The sequence below is a fragment of the Cebus imitator genome, unplaced genomic scaffold (assembly GCF_001604975.1).
Source record: "Cebus imitator isolate Cc_AM_T3 unplaced genomic scaffold, Cebus_imitator-1.0 Scaffold592, whole genome shotgun sequence".
In the NCBI taxonomy this organism is placed as follows: Eukaryota; Metazoa; Chordata; class Mammalia; order Primates; family Cebidae; genus Cebus; species Cebus imitator.
This window is the reverse complement of record NW_016107907.1, coordinates 43,027-49,407: the sequence shown is the minus strand read 5'-3', so window position 1 is coordinate 49,407 and position 6,381 is coordinate 43,027.

Sequence of the window (6,381 nt, the reverse complement as noted above, 5' to 3'; positions counted from 1 at the left end):
GAGACAGAGTCTCGCTCTGCCATGACCTCGGCTCACTGCAACCTCCTTCTCCTGGGTTCAAGCAGTTCTCCTCAGCCTCCCGAGTAGCTAGCACTACAGGAGCATACCATCACGCCTAGTTAATTTTTGTATTTTTAGTAGAGATGGGGCTTTACCATATTGGCCAGGCTGCTCTCGAACTCCTGACCTCATGATCTGCCCACCTTAGCCTCCTAAAGTGCTGGGATTGCAGGCATGAGCCACCAGGCCCAGCTTTTTGTTGTTGTTTTTTGAGACAGAGTCTTGCTCTGTCACCTGGGCTGGAGTGCAGTGGCACAATCTCAGCTCACTGCAACCTCTGCCTCCCCAGTTCAAGTGATTCTCCTGCCTCCCTCACTGTCCCGAGAAGCCAGGATTACAGCCTGCTACCACGCCAGATAATCTTTGTATTTTTAGTAGAAACAGGGTTTCACCATGTTGGCCAGGCTGGTCTCAAACTCCTGACCTCGGGTGATCTGCCTGCATCAGCCTTCCAAAGCTCTCCCAAATTATAGGCATGAGCCACTGCACCCGGCTCACTTTTTGCTGTTTCTGAACAGACTGTTATTCCTGTCCCCTGTCACTTCCACTCATTGATGCATTTCATGCTCTTTGTTATTACATAAGAAGTCAGGCACTTCTGTGGCCTTGCCCTTCAAAGCCCCCAAGACAAGTGCCCTGGTAAGCCTCCTTTCCTGACCCCAGTCTGAGATACAGTGGGCTTAGGCTGGAGCTGCTCCGAGCAAGGGCCCCAAATGGCCTCTAGGCATGCTTTGTTTTTTGTTCTGAGACTGCGTCTTGCTGTGTTGCCCCAGCTGGACTCCAACTCCTGAGCTCAAGTTATCCTCCCACCTCAGCCTCCTGAGTGTCTGAGACAACAGATGCTTGCTACTGTGCCTGGCATTTTTGGGGGGAATTTTCAAAGGGATGCCTCTCGGTGGCCTACACACTGTCCAGATGGCCCACAGACCTTTCCCTGCCCAGCCTGAGTAACACATTGATCTCATCTGCCTGGCCCTGTGGGCACTTCAGTTTGCAACTAAGCCTGCTCCTAAAGCCATTTCCAGCTTATTCCTAATTGGTTATCTCACATATCTGCTTGATCCCCAAAAGATCAGACAGAAATTTTTTATTTTATTTTGTTTTGAGATGGAGTCTCACTCTGTCGCCTAGGCTGGAGTGCAGTGGCGCAATCTCGGCTCACTGCAACCTCTGCCTCCCACGTTCAAGCAATTCCCCTGTCTCAGCCTCCAGAGTAGCTAGGATTACAGGCACACGCCAGCATGTCTGACTAATTTTTGTATTTTTAGTAGAGATGGGGTTTCATTATGTTGGCCAGGCTGGTCTCGAACTCCTGACCTCATGATCCTGCCTCAGCCTCCCAAAGTGCTGGGATTATAGGCGTGAGCTACCACGCCTGACTGACAGAATGTATTTTTAAACTGCCTGGGTTCAAATGCTAGCCCTGATATACACTACCTTTTGTAAATTGGGTTACTTCCTCTCCTCTAAAAACCAGGGAGGACGGCCAGGTGTGGTGGCTTACACCTGTATTCCCAGCCCTTTGGGAGGCCGAAGCAGGAGGATTGCTTGAGCTCAGAAGCTGGAGATCAGTCTCGGCAACATGACAAAATGTTGTCTCTATAAAATTTTTTTTAAAAAATCACTCAGGCATGGTGGCATGTGCCTATAGTCCCAGCTATTCTAAAGGCTGAGATGGGTGGATTGTTTGAGACCAGGAGGTTGAGGCTGCAGTGAGCCGTGATGGTACCACTGTACTCCAGCCTGGGTGACAAAGCAAGACTCTGTCTTAAAAAATTAAAAATAGGCCGGGTGCAGTGGTTCACACCTATAATTCCAGCACTTTGAGAGATCGGGGGGGCGGGTGGCAAATCACGAGATCAGGAGTTCGAGACCCGCCTGGCTGACATGGTGAAACCCCGTCTCTACAAAAAATACAAAAAATTAGCCGAGCGTGGTAGGGTACACCTGTAATCCCAGGCTACTCGGGAGGCTGAGGCAGGAGAGTTGCTTGAACCCAGAAGGTGGAGGTTGCAGTAAGCCGAGATTGTGCCACTGCACTCCAGCCTGGGTCACAGAGTGAGACTTCATCTCAATCAATCAATCAATAAATAAATAAGAGAAGACAATAATAGTTCCTACCTTGCAGGATTATTGTGAAAACTGAATAAGTTAATATTCAGAAAGTGCTGCAAATAGCGCTTGACACATCTGGGAAACCGTTGCGCCTCATTTTCCAGCTGCCATCTGTACCGAAGTGGGTCGGCTTTACAGAGCTTCTAGGACTCTGCACAAAGGAACTATGTCTTCAGCAAGTTCTCTTCGTATTCAGTGGGAAATGAGGGCACTGGCCTCGCTGAGTTTCTGGAAGCCTGTGATTTGGTGTCCGACATGCTTGGCAGCCCCTCTGGCCTCAAAGGCATGACAGAGTCTGGGAGGCAGGCGGAGTGGAGCAGGTCTCAAAAAATCCTGCCTTCCCGCCCTCCAGAAACCCATGAGTTTCAGACTGTGGTTTCCTTGCTCAGGCATCAGGGCCTGAGAGCTGCCAGGAGCCTTTCAACCCTCCCGCCTTGCGAGCCTGACTGGGATTGTGTAAGAGCCCCCCACGCCTGCTCCCTCAGCACGCCCAGGCCTGCCCGTTGTCCTGGAGAGCTGTGCCAGAGACCCGGCTCCTGGTACCCACACAGGTCTGGCCGTCCTGGGAGGTTCCTGCCTGGTAGGGAGAGGGTGGGGAATGTCTCATAATGTCCCAGACCTGGCCCCAAACCGATGCCAAGGCCTGCAGAGCCGGGGCATTAGCCTAGGGAAGGAGGCTGGGAGAGGTGAGAGTGCAGTGGGCACGGATGCCACTGCCCCCTGGACGGCAAAAGGCCATTGTACCAGTCCTTGACTCCCTGCACACGTGATCCTTCAGATTCCCTCAGGAATCCTCTGCCCGCCTGTGTCCCTTCCTGGCTCTCTTCCCTGGTTCCTTCCATGCATGTGCACCTATTTGCATAGCTCATGTGGTGGGTATTTTGCTTAAACTCCGGTTACAGTTCATGAGTGAGTGGGCCCAGAAGCACAGCGTGGTCAGGCCCAGGTGCTAATTGGGGGAGCACGTGAGCAGGCACACACAGGGTGCCCTGCCATGAATGCCTGCAAGGGCACCGCACCCAAGGAAAGGTTAGATATCACTATGTGACTTTCTGTCACACGGCCCCACATGGGAGCCCAGAAGACCAGGAGCCCCAAGTAGGCACCAAGGAGGGTCTGTGTGCCCATGCCCAGCCAGGAGGCCCAGGCCTGGTAAGCACAAGGGTGAGGAGGCTAGGCCCTACGACCTCCTGATGCTTACTCTTTCCTCTTCCCGGTTAATTTTTTTTTTTTTTTTTTGAGACAGGGTCTCCCTCTGTCGCCAGGCTGGAGTGCAGTGGTGCAATCTCAGCTCACAGCATCCTCTGCCTCCCGGGTTCAACTGATTCTCCTGCCTCAGCCTCCCAAGCAGCTGGGACTACAGGCGTGCGCTACCATGCCCAGCTAATTTTTCTATTTTTAGTAGAGACCGGGTTTCACCATGTTGGCCAGGATGGTCTCAATCTCTTGAACTCTTGATCTGCCTGCCTCAGCCTCCCAAAGTGCTGGAATACAGGTGTGTGCTACCTTACCCGGCCATTTTTTTTTTTCAGATGGGGTCCCACTACGTCACCCAGGCTGGAGTGCAATAGCATGATCTCAGCTCACTGCATCTTCTCTGTTCATCTTAAATGAACAGGGTCTTTTCTAACTTCCCTTCTCCCCTGGCAGAGAATCTCCCCAGCTTGTTTGGGGAGAAAGATGTAAGGAGCAGAGGGCAGAGGCAGGGGGAGGACATACCACCATCCCAGACTGGTTCACTGTCCTCCTGCCACAGGAGGCTGCGGACAGGTGACCCACAGTCCCTGTTTGAGGGATTCCCAGGATGCAGGACTCTCAGTGCCACACCCAGAAAAGCTTCTGGGCAGACTGGGACATGTTAGTCACACTAGTTCACTCCTTATCACACACTGGGAACATTTATTTACTTTTTTTTTTTTTTGAGACAGGGTCTTGCTCTGTCGCCCAGGCTGGAGTGTGGTAGTATAATGGCACAATCTCTACTCACTGCACCCTTGACCGCCTGGGCTCGCTCACGTGATCTTCCCACCTCAGCCTCCAAGTATCTGGAACTACAGGCACGCACCACCACACCCAGCTAATTTTTTTATTTTTCGTAGAAACGGGGTTTTCCTATGTTATGCAAGCTGGTCTCACACTCCTGGCCTTAAGTGATCTCCCTGCCTCAGCCTCCCAAAGTGCAGGATTACAGGCGTGAGCCACTGCGCCTGGCCAGAGAAGGCCATTTCTGAAGAAATCTGTAAACACCACAGTCCTTGTGGTCCTCCAAAACCAGCCTCCCACTGAGATCCATCCCTCTTTGCTACAGGAACCCAGGGTCACAGAGCTGCAAGGACCCTGGGAGCATTTGGATTGCACATGGCAGAGCAGGGGATTGAAGGGCTTAGGTAGATCACAGTGCGAGCTGGTGCCTGGGATCAGGCCCTCAAGGGAGGGCTATCAGCTGCCCCAGCGGTGAGGGTCGCTAAACAGGTCCATAGCATGAGATCTGTTCCTTTCTAGATCCCAGCCCCCTCGGAGCAAGTGTCTCTAGAAGGGGAGGAGATTTCTCAAGTTCCTTTCAGAAACATTTTCTCTTCCAAGATATTTTCTGAGAATCTCACCGAAGGAATCTCACTTGAACAATTCTATAGGAAAACCTCAAAATAGGATGCAGTGTCACCCAGAACTGAAGCCTCACCAGGGAAGGGAAGGCAAGGTGGAGGCCCTTCCAGGAAAGCTCGAGCCCCACGCCTATGTGAAGTCCCAGGGGAAAGCTGGCAGTCGGCACCTGGACTGATAGCTTTCCCAGCTGTCCTCAGCCTCAAACAGTTCTCCTGGGCCCGGCAAGTTGTGGCCTGGCCTTGAATTGTGGTCATTTACGGCCCGTTCCAGAATCTTTATCCGCTTATCCCCTCCTGTTGCTGTTAGATGCTGTAAGAGTGTTACCTCGCTGGGTGAAGTAGCTCACACCTATAATCCCAGAACTTTGGGAGGCCAAGGCGGGCAGATCACCTGAGGTCAGGAGTTCGAGACCAGCCTGGCCAACATGGAGAAACCCTGTCTCTACTAAAAATACGAAAATTAGCTGGGCATGGTGGCAGGTGCCTGTAATCCCAGCGAATTGGGAGGCTGAGGCAGGAAAATTGCTTGAACCCGGGAGGCAGAGGTTGCATGAGCTGAAATCAAGCCACTATACTCTAGTTTGGGTGGCAGAGTGAGACTCTATCTCAAAAAAAAAAAAAAAAATCAGCATCGGGCAGACACCTCTCATCCACTTTGCTGCTGGCATGGTCTCAGCATTCCCACTTGCTAAAAGGAGAGAAGAATATGGCCCAGCGCCCGGAGAGAGAGCAGTGTGGCTGTTTGTCCCCACTCTGACCTGACTGTTCACAGGGCTGCGGTGCTGAGGTACACAGTCCCTGACTAAGACATATTTTTGAGACCCCAGAGTATTAACCACTTTGGTATGAATCAGTCTCCTCAGTTTCCTCTTGGGCTGTATGTGATACATGGGAGGTTCCCTCAATTAAGATTTTTAGGGGTGGGGCACAGTGGCCCACACCTGTAATCCCAGCACTATGGGAGGCTGAGGCAAGAGAATCACTTGAGCCCAGGAGTTTGAGACCAGCCTAGACAACATGAGACACCATCTCTATGAAAAAAAAATTTTTTTTTTGAGACAGAGTCTCTCTGTGTCACACAGGCTGGACTGAAGTGGCGTGATCTTGACTCACTGCAACCTCCAACTCCCGGGTTCAAGCAATTCTCCTGCCTCAGCCTCCCATGTAGGTGGGACTACAGGAGCACACCACCACGCCCCGCTAATTTTTGTATTTTTAGTAGAGATGGGGTTTCACTGTGTTGGCCAGGTTGGTCTTGAACTGAGCTTAAGTGATCCGCCCACCTTGGCCTCCCAAAATGCTGGGACCACGGGTGTGAGCCACTGCTCCCGGGCAAAAAAAAAAAAAAAAAAATTAATAGCCAGATATGATGGCACATGCCTGTACTCCCAGCTACTCAGGAGGCTGAGATGGGAGGATTGCTTGAGCCCAAGAAGTCAAGTTTACAGTGAGCTATGATTGAGCTACTGCACTGCAGGTTGGGTGAGAAAGCAAGACGACAGTGTCAAAAAAAAAAGACTTTTAGGACGATGTGTTGATGTGTTCTGGAATGTTCTTCAGAAGTGTCTGCTTCTCAGCTGGGGGTGGTGGCTCATACCTGTAA